At 38.6% G+C, this 15,011-nt stretch overlaps 1 long non-coding RNA gene and 1 pseudogene across 4 annotated transcripts in view; both read right to left on the bottom strand.

The window, feature by feature from the left end:
* Positions 1-109: 109 nt before the first annotated feature.
* LOC143878160 (putative anion transporter 6) lies at positions 110-9,697 on the bottom strand (annotated as a pseudogene). The gene is made up of 3 exons (XR_013250885.1): positions 9,382-9,697; positions 8,846-9,047; positions 110-2,801 (listed from the first exon to the last, which is right to left on the bottom strand). The product of XR_013250885.1 is annotated as a putative anion transporter 6 (transcript).
* A 119-nt stretch (positions 9,698-9,816) lies between these two features.
* Positions 9,817-15,011, bottom strand: part of LOC143878167 (uncharacterized) — a 67,538-nt gene continuing 62,343 nt past the window's right edge. Inside the window, exons 6-10 of one of the 3 annotated variants that reach the window (XR_013250888.1) lie at positions 12,111-12,138; positions 11,893-12,016; positions 11,687-11,808; positions 10,211-10,280; positions 9,817-10,042 (exon numbers count right to left, since the gene is read on the bottom strand). This is a non-coding gene — a long non-coding RNA (uncharacterized LOC143878167). Of the gene's footprint in view, positions 10,043-10,069; positions 10,281-11,489; positions 11,809-11,892; positions 12,017-12,110; positions 12,139-15,011 lie in introns of those variants that run through there. The other 2 variants (XR_013250887.1, XR_013250886.1) reach the window with 2 other exon arrangements.

A 15,011-nucleotide genomic window follows, 5' to 3' on the forward strand; every position in this document is an offset into this window, starting at 1 on the left:
AGAATAATGCAAAATAATTGAGCCATTCACACTCTTTTAATTTAATTTTTCTTTTTTGCTAAGCATCAGAATTAGATGAAGAAGTAACAAATACAAGTTAAGAAAGACTTTCATAAAACCATTAAACAATAAGTTCTTTGACCAAGCAAATGCATAAATATTGCTATGGTCAAATAAATGGACGAAAGTCTGACATGCATTTTTTTTTTTTGGTGGGTAAGATGGGGTTAGGCAGGACCCCTGCCGGATATATAGATATGAAAAGAGATTACATCTAGGGGGACTCAAAAGCCAACAAAAAGGGAACAAGCTCCCACTTACAACCCACACTCCCAAAATAGGCTAAGTAGTCCCATTAGAATCAGCGACAATGATGTCCAGCAAATCTATAGGGAGGTCAACCACGGGGATATCCACTCCCTCAATGTAATAGGTGGGTTTAGAGAGAAAATCAGCAGCAGTGTTAGCCTCCCTCCACAAATGGGATAACTTCCAATTATTCAGACAGAAAAGATCATCCCGAATATCAGCAAGAACCGGGATGGCTTTCCAGGGACAGGTCCAAACGAAAGTCTGACATGCAAGTTCATAAATAGTGGTAGGATCAAACAAATAGAAGAAATCCTCATTGTAGCTAAGCAGATAGATAACTGTCCAATTTGAGAGCGAATAAGCTCAAGTAGTTCACATGAAATTTAGAAAAAAGAAAGAAAGAATAATAGTAAAATACAAATTAGCTTTTCCTATCATGAGAACCAACTCACATGTGAAGCTTAGTATGGCTCTACATTACTTCATGATTACATGGTTCCCTTTGGCGATGATAAAGATGCTGGAAGGGACACAATAGCAGAGTGACTGACATCTTGATGCCACAATATGCCTTCCTGTTTTTAATGCTGAATTTCCATAAACATTTTGAACATTATGGGCTGTTAATGCTGTATAGGAGACGAGAGAAGAAGAAGACTGTTCATCGTTTTCTGATTTCTTGCCCCTCTTTTCGTCGAACGAGAGATTAGGAGATTGTTCATCGTTTTCTGATTTCTTGCCCCTCTTTTCGTCGAACGAGAGAGTAGGAGATTGTCCCGTGTTTCCAGGTTTCAGAAATCTAAGGATGGGGGAGAGATTTCTAAAATCTTGAGTTCTCAAAATCCAAGAAAACAATTGATGTCCGAGATTTTAAAGGAGACCGTCTGATTTCTTGCCCCTCTTTTACACTACTTCCAAACTAAAACCTGGATTCTAAAATCCACATATCCAAACAGCCCCTACAGGTTTTAAACTACATCAGTCAAAAATCCTCTCTCCAGTAGAGAAGACCAAAAATATGAATGAACTAAACATGCAGAGATAACCCGGAATAAAGAACACCGGTTTCCAGCTCTCTGGACTTGAAAGATCCACATGGGCAGTTTTTGCAGCCTCGAGAATCCTGCCTGTGAGCCCAACCCTGACGATACCTGCCAGTGTCCCTGCAGTATTGGAAACTCCCATTACTATTCCAGCATATTTGGGAGCCACATCCAAGTGATTCACAGCAAATCCAGCTCTTCCAAGTGCTAAGAAACCAAGAGACGCCGAAGAACAAAATACGGCACCATTAGAAGTTCTGAACATAGGGAGTGCCATCAAAGCGAAGGCAGCTACAACAAACCCAATTGTGTTCAGCAATTTTCGAGTCCTGGTCACGGACAAGATCCTTCTAGTAATCAAATGATCAGCGACCACTCCATCTATATTGGAGAATATGAACATGTTAAGATGAGGAAACATTTTAGATGAACCCATATCGACTAAGCTGAAGGCCTTGTTCGAAGTACGTAGGCAGCCAATTCATAAGAACATACAAAGCATAATGGAAAGTAAAGTTGTTCACTACAATTGCCCAAACTGGTAAACTAAGGACTATTCTTTTCCATGGAATTTTGGCGACAAGAACTGAACTTCTGCCATTTTCTATTTTCATCTTATGCAAGCCCCCATTGATTTCATTGAACTTAGCGACTGGCAACAAAGATTCCCCAAAACTTGGAGCTGTTGCCTTCAGTTGATCTAAATGTGGAGGGTCACTAGCATATTTGAACCAAAGAAGAGACCACATGGCACCTAGTACTGCTTCGGCTAAAAATATTGATTCGGATCCCTTGAACTTTACCAAGCTCGGCAATATAAGCATGCCAGCTGCCGCACCTAGGTACATGCCCGATGTTGTCAGAGAAACAGATCGTGATCGTTCATGGCGTGGGACCCACTGTCCTAGAACATTATGGATTGAGGGAAAGATGAAACCTTGGGCCACCCCGACGAGTACGCGAGCGAGTACCAAAATTTTGACTTGGTTGGGGTCGAGCGGAACTGAAGCGCATATGAGTGACCATAATAAGAATGAGAGAAGGAGAACACGCCTGCCCCCTATCCATTGGGATACCCATCCTCCAGGGACCTGTGACATGGCATATCCATAGTAAAATGTTGATAGTATCAGGCCCTTGGTTGACTGGTTCACCCCGACGGCATCTGCAGCTACGGTGTAAGCAATCGAGAAGCCCACTCGTTCTATGTAGCAAACACATGTGCTGATGAACAATAAAAGGACAATCACATACCGATTTGGGAATTTCATGCTTATCATATTTCACTTGGCCCATGCATAGAAGTGAAATATAGCTGCTCTATTTTTCATATCATTCCCACAATAAACAGAAATATCACCCTATTAACAAGCAAAGATCCATAGGCCCAAAGGCATCATTTTCATGTCCTCAAACACTCCGAAGGATTGGTGGACCTGGAAGAAGCTGCACAAGCAAATAAGAAACACATGATCACAAAACACAATAGGAAACTCCACAGGCACCAAAAAAAAGCAGTATACCAAATGGGCTAGATGCCTAGATCAAACTAGGGTTACAAGATTTTGTCTTCTAATTCAAGTTTGATATAGCCCAGGCAGCATCAAGGAAAAGGTGCACAAATAGACAGCTGGAGAATGAAAAGATTGGTAAATGTGGAGAATATTGCTCCAGTTTCACTTAACAATCATAAAATAAACATTGGAGGTCTACCATTTAAACTCCAAGTAGCAAAGAGAAAATTAAAAAATTGTGATGATCAAACAGTAAACCGTATCAGGAAATCTGATATTGAGTAGCAAACACAAATAGCATAGGGGATATTCTACCAAAATTTCTGACATAGAATGTCATGCCATCCACTACAAAGTACTAATCTCAGCGCTAAATTTAAGGTTGGGACTTGACCCGTACCTTTGATTCCAAGGAAAATTAATTTTGTCAAAACTGTTGAGGGTGATGGGCAGAGGGGTAAATAAGGAATACATGCAGCGATAAATATTCAGCATTGATCTGTCTGGCATGTTTTGATGGAGATGTCCAGAAACACTACTGGAGAATTTGCCAGTAATTCGTAGTTTCCAAAACAAATCTAACGGCATGACACCTTCATTAATAATATATTCAATGGAGGCAGGTCAATCTCTGTTCCTGTCGAATATTAGATTTGAATAAATAGAAAACCAAAATAATAAAGAGAATCTGCAGTCAAAGAAAGTTAAGGTTGAGTTCTTTAACCATTCTCATGATTCTCATTCTGGCAGCCAGAATTAATTCTTATTCTTTGGAGTGCTTCCATAATTAGAATCACATTTTTCAACTCATTTCTAAAAATCATTTTTTATCTTTTTAGAGTATAATCATGTTCTCCTGTTAACAAAAAAAAAGTAATTCTAGAGTACTAATTTGAAGGATATACATGACAAACATAATAGAAATATAAGGGATTTGCTAGCCCCTTGCGGACAGCCATTTCGAGCCCGGCTTTTGCATGTGATGACAGCCATGTCAGATGAATGAAATTTGTAAGACAAAATCTGCAAAAAGTCAACATGTGCCGCTGTCATCACATGCAAAAGCCGGGAGCGAAATGGCTTTCCGCGAAAGTGGCTAACAACTCCTTAGAAATAATTTAGGATTACTTGCATAACAATACTCATATCATCCCATGTGAATATTATCTCAATAAACTGACAAGCAACAAAAATCACTCTAAAGTTTAAATATGCAAATGATAGTATAAACCCTGGAACAAGAAGCTTATGATGCCAAGGTACAGAAGCAGGCAAGGATTCGCACAGTAGTAGTAACTACACCAGCATATCATATAATGTGGCAGAAGTCACCTTAGACTGAAGAGATTAACTTGACCTAGCTTATCAGACCTTTGATATATTTCAGTGTTCTAAGATGCTCCTTATGTCAAACAGGTGGTGAACCAAAGGAACTACCTACATCTAACTAAGGAAAATGAAGATAGTGAGGACTGAGGCGCACCTGTCTGATGTTCCCAAAAAGAGTGTCAAATCTGGTTGTTGTGTAAGCCCTACACTTGACACCTTAACCACTGGGACTGACCTACCTGCTGCTTGCCACTAAGAGAGGCTGTCATTGGATTCCAGCTTTCTACAATGGGGCGATGTACCTACTGCTTTCACTAAAGCCCTGTTCGTTTAAGAATAAGGCAACCGATTGTGAGTGTTACACCAATTATTGGGCTCAAATTTAAATGTAATTTTGAGTCCACTGATCGGTTTGATCTTCACAATCGGTAGTTATAATCTTAAACGAACAGGGCATAAGAGAAACTGTCATGGGATCGACTGCATTTCATATATGTGAGAATTAAGTTGCAGTGGATTGGATACACAAATGTATTGAGAGGTCTTTATTGGCTGCTCTTTGAATAGATTGAGACAAGGAAACATCTAGAAAGGATCCTTTTTATGGATCATCAAATCTAGTGCCGAAATAAAATTCTGTTATCCATTGCGGACATAGACACCTCTTAAAGAGATCTACTAGTATCTAGTGCCCATGGAATTGTATGATATATCATATAATAGAGAGTATGAAAGCATTGCTCGTAAGAAAATAATTATTGTTGCTACAGTGAAGAGAACAACAACAAGAAGAAGAAGAAGAAGAGGAAACATGCAATGACAACTACTAAGAAACCCAAAATATACTAATGTAATGTCGGGATAAGGACACCTAAAAGACCTCACATATTGAACATCGATGATTTGTTCAACAAGGTTGTCATCGGAAAATTTGTCATTCCTCTCAACCTGTCCAATGCCATCGAGAAGATCCTCATCCACGACCATTTATGCCTCAAAATCTCAATCATTTTAAAAACACGGCAAAAGAGCTTTGATGAACAACATGATGAGTTCAGTTTGAAAATGGAGTTGCCTCAACTCTGGATAGCGACATGCGAAATGGCAATTGATTACAAGATGAAGAGCGGAAGAAAGGGATAGAGAAAGAAAAAAAGAAAAAGAGATGAGAATTTTACAAAGACTTGCACAAGAAGATCGCCCCAAACTCCTTAACAACCGGCCAATGCTTAATCTCCAACCTTGAACCTTGAGGACATGGTTGATTTCAAGGCTGGTGGAATGTTACATGCTTAGATGGGTCCACTTGGGGTAGAATAAATTAGGTTAGATTTTTTAGCTTTTGGAGTTTTCTTTCTTAGTTGTTTGGTATGGATATGATTCTTAGAGATAAGGATTAGGGTTTCTAGATTAGCTTTATTTTTGCACACAAAGAGGATTGACCCTTTCCTAGAAGTGGGCCAAGAGGCTGCCCTTACCTCTAAGAAGATTGTTAAATACCTTATCAATATGCCAAAAGCTCCAGAGCTGACGGAACACATTATGCAAGGTCCTTTAAACCTGTCCCATATTGGGTCCCACCTAGTCCCATACCTAGGCGTGCCCCCACTCGGGATTGTAAAATTCCACCACGCTTTCGCAACCGCCATCCTCGGCAACCCACTATGAGACGGATTTCACTCTAGCCTTTTTTCTAGGTAGCCCTTTTCCATAGGTCGCCCCTTCCACGTGGCCCACTCTGTGGTAACTGCACTGTGGTGGCTTTCACTCTGGCCTTTTTCCAGGTAACTCTTTATAGGTAGTCCTCTCCATAGGTCGCCCTTCCGTGACTTGAACACGGGACGTGGTGGCTGCTCTGATACCAAATACCAGGTACCTCACCAATACGCCAAAGGCTCCCTTTAAACATGTCCCATAACATGCTGTGTCCCACCTAGTTCCATACTTAGGCAGGCTCCCATTGAGGATTGTAACAAAGATCAATAACGAACTGAGTTGGGTTCATAACAGTCTGGTCTATCATGCTTGATGAAGGCCTGGATTAGGAATGGCAATGGGGTTGGGCTGGATGTTGCATTCCCCGTCCCCGTCCAAACCTCAAGGAAAACTCTCTATCCCCACTTCGGGGATGGAAGGGGAACAAGGAAAATCTAATCCCCATCCCCGCCAGCACACTACAGGGAAAAATTACCCTCCCCATCCTCGCCCTGCTATAATAATAATTTCTAGTTTTTTTTAATCTAATCAAACAAGTATTAAATAAGAATCCAAAGTTCCAAACTAAAATATAACACTTTATGAAAAGACAACCACTTATATATCTCAATATTTTCATTTCAAGCATGATGATGATCAAAACCATTCGATAAAAAAAAAAAGGGAAATGATTTTAGAACTCCACTGTTTTGATAGGTGGTGACTGAAACCGAAATTTCCCGAAATTCGCCATTACCAAATTTCGGTTAATTGTAATTTTTGTTTTAAAAGAAATATGTTACAAAATTTCGGCCCGAAATGCCGAAATGCATTATTTTTTAATTAATACCAAATTTCGACAGAAATTTTCGGCTTTCCAAATGTCCGAAACGGTTACCCAAACCGAAATTTTAAACCATGCCTCTACCATATGGTCCGTATAGTTGTAAGGCCTCACACCATATAAAAACTCTTAAAAAACAACACCACATTGTCCAATAACTCATCTCTGCTTCGGGGGATTTTTTAAATCTCCGTCCCCGCTTAAATCGGGGAATCCCAGCCCCACTTATTAACTATCAATTGTTTTTAGAGAAAGTCTAAAGAAAAAAAAAATTTAATCAATAAGTTGGGATGTTCCTGCTCAGATTGAAAAACAAACTACAAATTTCTTTTCAACTAATAAAATCAGAAGCAGACAATGAACACCTTTAGTTTGGATTTTTTTCTTAGATGCTAAAAAAATGATTAAAAAATGGGAAAAAAATGAAAATACCTTTGGATTTTTCATTCTGTTCTTCTTCTTCCTTCCTCTGCTGCAGCTTGAATTGGAATGAAAGAGGGAAAGGGCAGTAGGAAATGGGGAAAATTGGGTCCACTAATATTTCATGGAATAACTTTTCACGGTTGACAAACATGGCAAATTACACCGTTCCATACTTCCATGAAAGTACATGATTATGAGAATTATCAGCATCGGGGCCCACTCCACATAAAAAAGAAAAGACAAGATGAACTTTGTTCAATTGTTAAAACATGGTTGTGCCGACAGTAGCCATTGAAAAATTATTGAAAGAAGATCCTTCCCCCCCTCCCCACCCCCCCCCCCCCCCCCCCCACATCTACTCAACTCAACTAAGGCTTTGTCCCAAACTAGCTGGGCGGGATATGCTCGAAAATCTAAAGTCATTCATTTCCCTACCCCTAACATAAATAGGTCATGCCGGGAATATCATCTCCATCAGATGGTCTTAACACTCCAATTTGTAGAGGGCGAGGGGGCGGTACATTATAGAAACCTCTACATATTTAGGGTCAAGACCATCTTATGAAGATGATATTCAGCGCAGACTATTTACATTTGAGTTCGAACAAATGAATGGTTTGGATCTTCGAACAAGGTGGGCTCTATTTCTCTGTCTTGAAAAATACTCACTCCTACGCGCTCACAATACGCATGGGCAAAATATAGAGTTCGGTTCAAAAAGCTGCTCCATTGCATTTCCTCAATTCACATGATGATCCCAAGCCATCGATTGACACCTTAAAAAATTGTCTAGATAATTTTTTATCAATGTGAGGATCAACGGCTAAGAATCATCCGATCATAGTGGAACCAAGAGCAATAGGCATGACTACTAATAGCTCGCCAGATCAACAGACCTGATCACCTAAGGTGCCATGGGTTTTGTGAGCAAGAACCTATTACCGACAAGGCGACAACAGTAGTTTCTTTTCAAACGGCTACTTTTTTAGCCCCACTAAGAGATTATTAGATCCGTTGATCTGACCAGCGAGCACAAATCCGGCAAGTGCCATTTACCGCACCTTGATCTGTTGATCCATCCAGTCTCGTCTATCCCCCGCCAAGAAAATCTAAACCGTTGATCTAACACAGGGTGTGCATTCCGTATGGGGCCAGGACCATGTTCCTCGCCTCATGATGGTCTACAAGATCAATGGTCTCAATTACATGTCCCTGCGTGGGACCCAAAAATTGATCGATATAAGACTGAAATAATCCACACCCAACATGCAAAAATCTGTTAAACTGAATGTAGGATCATCAATGCGTTTCAATTGTGAACCACGACACAGTCCAAGTTAAGGCTCACCACGCCGATTGTCTGTATGATCAGACTGTATGGCAATATATGTTCATTGTTATCTACAAGAAATGATATCTTAATCTCTTATAGATGAATCAGTTCAAATAATAAACTGCACCAAATTTGGAGCAGGAGAATGTAAGAATTAATGGTAATCAGTATAATTTTTCGGCGGTGTTCCAACAATTGCAGAGCAAAATTCTCACTAAATCCACTCCCGCTGGTCGTGGTCAGCTTAAACCTATTAGCACAAACGTTATAGGACAGGGAAGCAATAATAAGATGGTAGATATGTTTTCAGATGTACAACAAACATGGGGGACTGAATTTTACTCTAAATCACCTTCAGAGTTTCGCTATCCTGAGTTGTTGCTTCAGCAGAGGTCGAATATATTCATGGTAACCATCAGTCAAAACTGAGTCGTTGAGGGGCTCCTTCCATGCTTCCTCATATAGTTTTGGATATACATTTCCATCATAGCGGCCGAGAACAGAGCCCCCGGGTAATGGTCAGTGTAGTTAAAAGCATCAACAAGGCTTCGCACCTGCCATGGCAACAGAAGGGGCAGTTCAGGAGAGGAATACAGTGTAACAGTGAGTAGCAACATGCAAGAAACACCCGTTTGGAAGATATATTTAGGCCATGTTTGGTAACCATGGAATTTTTTTTCATGGAATGTTAGCTTACCAAGGGTTGAGAGAAGGGTAGGGAGAGTAGGAGAGGGAGAGAATTGAGGGTGCATGAGTGAGGAGATGGTGCGAAGTGACTGAAAAATAAGGGACCCTTGCCCATCTCCCACCACTTGATAAACTATTATTTCATGGAAAAAACTTTCATGGCTGCCAAACATGGCGTTAAAGGAATGATTTTGTACAAACCTGGGAGTATAGAGATCGGAGCTGATCATTTGCAAGTGCAGATTGCTTAGGGGGTGATGCACCCAGTTGAGAGGAAATCACCAAGATGCTTGTGAAGCAAAGAGAGAGCATAGATGTGAGTGCTTGTAGTTGTTCTCTGACTCCCTTCCCGTGGATGTCGTTGCGCCTTCTCAATGAACCTGAATGAGAAAATAGCATTTAAGGAAGTTTAGAAGGGGGGAAAAAGTAATTTTATGTAACCTAAATAGCTTGCTCTTTGTAATTTCACAAAAAGAAAATGCTTTGCATATCTCAGAATAAGCAACTCTAGGGTTGCTGAATCACCAAGATGCTTGTGAAGTAACGAGAGAGTATAGATGTTGCAGAGAGCTTGTAGTTGTTCTCTGACTCCCTTCCTGGGGATGTCTTGTTGCGCCTTCTCAATGAACATGAATGAGAAAATAGCATTTAAGGAAGTTTAGAAGGGGAGAAAAAGTAATTTTATGTAACCTAAATAGCTTGCTCTTTGTAATTTCACAAAAAGAAAATGCTTTGCATATCTCAGAATAAGCAACTCTAGGGTTGCTGAGGTGGCTGCAATGTCAGTTACCAATTCAAAGTGGCTAGTCCTATGATCCAGCTTCATCAACCTCAAATCACACCATTTATTAACAGCATTGGTCTATCAGAAACAAATGACCATGTTCAAACTAGGTCTCCCAGATTTTGAAACTTATCAATGACCAGATTTATTGCCGGGTCATTTACAATGACATCTTTCTATCATAGAATCAATGATGAGAAAATGTCATGGTATGGGAGGGAGAGAACAGAAAAGGAAGATACTTACTTGGAAACAACAATTAACTGGCAGTGAGCTATTGCTGCCTCCAACAAATCAGCAGAGAGTTCAGAAATTCCTGTAGAATTTGCAAAAATAATAAACAGATTAATCACATTTTAAAATGCTCCCCTTCCATTAGAGGCATTTGAAGATTGTTGTGTAGGTACTCTCTCTCTCTCTCTCTCATTCTCTCTCTCTCTCTCTCTCTCTCTCTCTCTCTCTATATATATATATATATATATATATATATATATATATATATATATATATAGCTCTGTATCTCTCTCCATGTTTCGTTTTGTGTTGCGTAGTGGTTGAGCTAAATCCGGTGGGTTGAGCTAAATCCGGTGGGTTGAGCTAAACCCGTGTTCAACCACTATTTTGTGGTAGTGAACCACTATGTAGTGTGTTTTATGAAGAACTATTGATAGTAGTTATTGTGAACCACTATCTAGAGTTCAATCTATTGATAGTAGTTATAGTGAACCACTATGTTGAGTTCAATCTAGACTTCAAAACGGGTTGAGCTAATACCATTTTTGAACCACTATCTAGTAGTTGATGTGTTTACATAGTGTTTCGTAAGTGTAAATAGTCGTTAAAACTGTGTTTACGTAGTGCTCACTGTAAATAGTGGTTCATGGATATAGCAGTGGTTAAAACAATATAAATAGTGGTTCAGGGTTGTTCAAAGTGGTTCATTGGATTCCATCTACTTCAGTAGTGGTTCACGATTGTTGGAATAGTGGTTCATGTGTTTACATAGTGTTTTCTAAGTGTAAATAGTGGTTCAGAGGGTATAAATAGTGGTTCCAACTCTGCCAATAGTGGTTCATGGGTGTAAGTAGTGGTTAAAACAATATAAATAGTGGTTAAGGGTTGTTCAAAGTGGTTCATTAGATTGGATTCCATCTAGTTTACATTGGTTCATTGGATTGGGTTCCATCTACTTCAATAGTGGTTTATGATTGTTGGAATAATGGTTCATAGTGTTGGATAGTGTTTCCTAAGTGTAAATAGTGGTTCGGAGCGTATAAATAGTGGTTCCAACTTTGCCAATAGTGGTTCTTGGGTGTAAGTAGTGGTTAAAACAGTATAAATAGTGGTTCAAGGTTGTTCAAAGTGGCTCATTGGATTGGATTCCATCTATTTTATATTGGTCCATTGGATTAGGTTCCATTCCATCTACTTCAATAGTGGTCTAGAATTTTTGGAATAGTGGTTCCTAATGTTGGAATAGCAGTTCATGTGTTTACATAGTGTTTCCTAAGTGTAAATAGTGGTTGCATTTTATATACCTGAAAAGAAAACAATGAACTTCGAATTTCCATGTACATTTAGTTACATTGAAAAATTACAGAAATTAAAGTAGTTATCCATCTGTTCCTTCCATCTACATTCAATTACATAAAACAATCAACGTCATTTCCTTTTCATCTACAATGTTCGCAGAGTTCTATATATTAACACGCCCATACACACCCTCTAAGAATTCATCGAGTAGAGTTGTTCTCATAGCAGTATTATCAGCCTGTCCGAAGTCAAAACTTTCATCTCTGCTCAGGCAATCCATTTCTTTAATAACAAATAGCCCACAGTGAAAGCTGCAAGAAAGGAAGACTACAAGAAGTTAGAACTGAACAGATTTCAAGGTTATAGGGACCAGTTCAAATTGTGCAGTTCGACACCTTCTAGTTTGACCAAATGTCCAAACGGGCTACTTTTTATCAAATCTTATGCCTTTCCTTGAGTTTTAAGGACTGAATGTAGTCGTGAAAACGGAAAGGGCAACATCTAGATGAAACAAAATGCCTGCACAAAAATGCATTATCGTAGAAGCGTAAGCACTTAGACAAAAACTGCAAATGAATGAATAAATATACGGATCAAAGTCATGGTTACTCACCGTGATGTTACCCTAGCCTTACTTCGCCCTTCATTGCAGAAACAAAAACATTGCAATATGTGAACAGATGTTATAGAGGAGGAGATGCATCATAAAGACAGTAAAATATAGACACTTTTAACTACTAAGTACATATTTCAACCACTAATTTCTTACTATACACAACTATTACACATATTTTCACATTTTCAACTACTTTTCAACCCTATTTGGACACTTTAAACCAAGACACTTTGAACCACTTTTTTTTTTAAAGATGACGTTTTCGTTGATATTAGAAAAGCAATGGGGACCAGGAGTCCCGTCCTGCATTACAAGATATCAATAAAACTGGACCGGGCATACCCGGAACCAAGGAAGGGTAGAACATAACAAAACAAATTTAGCTAGAGTAACATTTTCTTTTCTTCCTTCACCAAGCCACTAGCAAACTTTACTTTGGGGCCCCAAAAGCATCTCTCTATATCATCAGTCCATTTTACAAGCCAAATCCCATTAATCTTGTTAGCACCATTATTAACAAAGCATCAAATGTTCATAAAACCAAACACAAATACGCCCAAAAAGCTCCTTTTCCATCTATCCGAGCAATCAGACAAAAAACCGTCAAAGAAACACCCCTCACCTGAACATTTCTCCAACTCCACAAGAAGAGATTTGATTTCGTCAAAAAAAGTTTCTTCTTCCAACACTTCATCTTCTTTATTAGAAGTCCTACTCTCTGAAGCCTTTACACTTAAGAGTTAAGATGTTTTCTTCCAATTTCCGAATCCCTGCCTCTTTGTTCGCTTCCCAATCATGTCGCCTTTCTCTTCTTTCGTCCATCATGAACTTGATGAAGAAAGCGTGTTTATGCATTGGCTTATGGGATTCCTTCACGTTATAAGTCCCAGTCAGGCCGAAAAGGACTTCTCTTCTCCTATTGGCTTCTCTCTTAAATAAAGTCCATTACCTTTTTATAAATTCACCCATTTTCTCCCTAGGAGTTGGAGAGGACTTTGACGCTTGTTCTTCATTGTAGTTCATGCTCCTAATCCTTAGTAGAAACTCCTCCAGGTCCAACTGATCCGAAGGACACTTCCTTTTCCAATTCAGACCTACCGGAGGAGAGGAAGGGGAAGGAGAGGGTTGTTTCTGATGTTCTGTTTTCCTTATTGTCTGAGGACTGGAATGATTTGCTTCCAATGTTCCTTATATTAAGGAGGTAACCGCCAAACAAAATCAAAAACCACTTACTAAAACCGATAACCGCCCCCATATCACACGAAATAGGTGCCTGGGCTTGATTTGAAAGCACTTTGAACGACTTTCAACCAATAATAACATATTTCAACCACTAATTTCTCACTATAGACACTTTGAACTACTTTGAACCACTATTTGGATACTTTGAACAACTACTTACAGATCTGAACCACTGATTTGTCACTATAAACCACTATTACACCTATTTTTACATTTTGAACCACTATTTCGACACTCTGAAAAAGTATATACAGATTTCAACCACTAATTTGTCACCATTACACCTATTTGGGACCACTATAGACAATTTGAACCAATTTAACCAATAATTACCGATTTCGACCACTAATTTCTCACTATAAACCATTAATTACACCTATTTTCATATTTTCAACCATTATGTGGCAACTTTGAACCACTATTTGAACACTTTGAACCACTAACTACAGATTTGAACCACAAATTTCTCACTATAGACACTTTGAACCAATTCCAACCAATAATTACAGATTTCTACCTCTAATTTCTCACAATAATTACAGATGTACACCTATTTTCATAATTTCAACCACTATTTGTGCACTGTGAACCACTATTTCAACACTTTGAACCACTAATTACAGATTTCAACCACAAATTTGTTACTATTACACCTATTTGAACCACTATAGACACATTCAACCAGATTTCAACCACTAATTTCTCACCATTACACCTATTTGGACCACTATAGACACTTTGAACCAATTTCAACCAATAATTACAAATCTCCGCCACTAAGTTCTCACTATAAACCACTATTACACCTATTTTCAACTAATATTTGAGCACTTTGAACCTTTTTGAACACTTTTAACCACTAATTACAGATTTAAACAACTAATTTGTCACTATTACACCTATTTGGACCACTATAAACACTTTAACCCAATTTCAACTAATAATTACAGATTTCCACCGCTAATTTCTCACAATAATTACAGATGTACACCTATTTTCACATTTTCAACCACTATTTCGGCACTTTGAACCACTATTTCGGCACTTTGAACCACTAATTTGTTACTATTACACTTATTTGGACAAGTATAAACACTTCGAACCAGATTTCAACCACTAATATGTCACCATTACACCTATTTGGACCACTACAAACACTTTGAACCAATTTTGACCAATAATTAAAGATTTCCACCACTAATTTCTCACTATAAACCACTATTACACCTATTTTCCTATTTTCAACCACTATTTGCCCACTTTGAAGTGCTATTTCAAGACTTTGAACCACTAATTACAGATTTCAACCACTATTACTCACTATTACAACTATTTGGACCAATATAGACACTTTGAACCAATTTCAACCAATAATTACAATTTTTTAACAATAATGTCTCCCTAAAAACTACTATTACACCTATTTTCATGTTTTCAACCGCTATTTCGTCACTTTGAGCCACTATTTCAACACATTGAACCACTACTTTAGAGGGTTCTCAATAGTGGTTCTCCACAAAGAAAAACCCTAACAAAACCCTAAATGCAAAAACCGAACAATACCCTTCATCTACTATGCAAAACCCTAAATGCAAAACCAAAATTTCTATGCAAAACCCTAATCTCGCAAATATGTATTTTAAGCATTGAAGATGA

The sequence above is a fragment of the Tasmannia lanceolata genome, unplaced genomic scaffold, assembly GCF_043159265.1.
Source record: "Tasmannia lanceolata isolate RefF3 unplaced genomic scaffold, GAP_Taslan_0.1 ptg000002l, whole genome shotgun sequence".
In the NCBI taxonomy this organism is placed as follows: domain Eukaryota; kingdom Viridiplantae; phylum Streptophyta; class Magnoliopsida; order Canellales; family Winteraceae; genus Tasmannia; species Tasmannia lanceolata.